Raw genomic sequence first — 1,588 nt, 5'->3', positions numbered from 1 at the left:
AGGCCCGCGGGGAGGGACGCAGACGGCGGGAGGCGAGGCCGGAGAAGCAGCTGCGGCCGGGCGTGGCCTCGCGGTCCCGGGCCCGGTGAGCGGTGGGCGCGCTGCAGGTGCAAGTGCAAGTGCAAGTGCGGGGCGGCGGGCAGGGCGGCGGCTTCCTCACGACCAGGACGGTCTTCCCGGGCTCTGACTGTGTTTTTAGCCTTACTGTCCCGGTGCGTTTTAGACCCTCAGACAGGTACGTGTGAGCATCTTCTTTCCCCTGGAAAGCTCTCTCCAGAACTTTTGAAGAGTGGATTTTTGCTCTCCGTGTTCGAAGGATACTTGCTTGGGTACAGTAGTCTTGGTTGGAAAGTCTTTTTTATTTTTCTTGTTCTACACGTTGACTGCAACATCCCATGCTTTCCTGGACTGTGAGGTTTCTGTTGAAAAATTTGCTGAAAGCCATATTTAGACCTTGTTGAGTGTGTGTGTGTGTTTCCATCTCCCTGCTTTCGGTGGTGTTTATTGGCGATGTGTGCGGTTTGACTCTTTGGCTAGTATAAGTGACGCTGATTTGAACATTGATGTACAAACTTTTGTGGGGACGTATGTTTTCAGTTCTCATTCCTATGTCTCCAGCAGTAGAATTGCTGGGCCACATAGTCACCTGACATTTCACAGCTTGAAAAACTGCCAATCAGGTCTCCTAAGAATCTGTACTGTTTTACAATCCCACCAGGAGCCTGGAACAGGATGTGAACCCCAGTGGTCTGGCTCCAGGGTCCATACTGTGACCTGGGCCTAAGCAGGCTTCTAGGCCTGTGCAGTACTCAGGTCCTACCTGCCGCACCCCGTGTATGTTGTAGAGCTTATTGGAGTGTGGTGGGGATGAGGAGGAGGTGCTGGGCGGCCCCCACATCAGGCCCAGGGGCAGCCATGTTTGTGACATAGCTGAGAGAACCTGGGGTGGCCTTACCCACACTGGGCTACTCTTGCCACCATCTCAGGCACTAGCAGTTAGGATTTATGGATGCTGGTCTGTGTGTGCAGGAAAGGTGGACTAAAGATGTGTATGCTCGGGAAATGATAGGTGGCATCTTCTGAGCACTGAGGGAGGGTGGTAGGAAAAGATGGAGCAGCAAGTAGAGGGAGAGACAGAGATGGGAGAGCAGTTCAGGTGGAGAGGGAGAGATGGTGGGGGTGGGGGAAGGAGGGGGACAGACAGAGAGGAAGACACACACACACACACACACACACACACACACACACACAGCTTGTTTCAGCACTTGTAAGTTACAAGTGCAGTAAAATCTTTGTGTCATTGCACCTGTGTGAGGAGGTGGTTAATTTATTTGACTTTCTGATGTGGTCTTCAGCAAATGTTGCAGGTCGTCATTTTTCTTTTGCTTTTAAAAATAGCTTTTATGAAAGTAGGTAAAGTAGGCCATTTTGTTGTTGGGATGTCACACATATGAATCTGTAAGCTAAGAAGGTGGAAGTAGTAAAGTTGGGTGGTTGTTTTAGTTCAAATAGGTGGGTGTACTGGTAGAGATTTTTTTTTTTCCCTTTTTGTCTTTTTTACTGACCGGTAACGGGATCGCAACCCTCG

This window comes from Galeopterus variegatus, unplaced genomic scaffold, assembly GCF_000696425.1.
Source record: "Galeopterus variegatus unplaced genomic scaffold, G_variegatus-3.0.2 Scaffold2939, whole genome shotgun sequence".
NCBI classification, from domain to species: domain Eukaryota; kingdom Metazoa; phylum Chordata; class Mammalia; order Dermoptera; family Cynocephalidae; genus Galeopterus; species Galeopterus variegatus.
Note: the sequence above shows the minus strand (reverse complement) of the source record.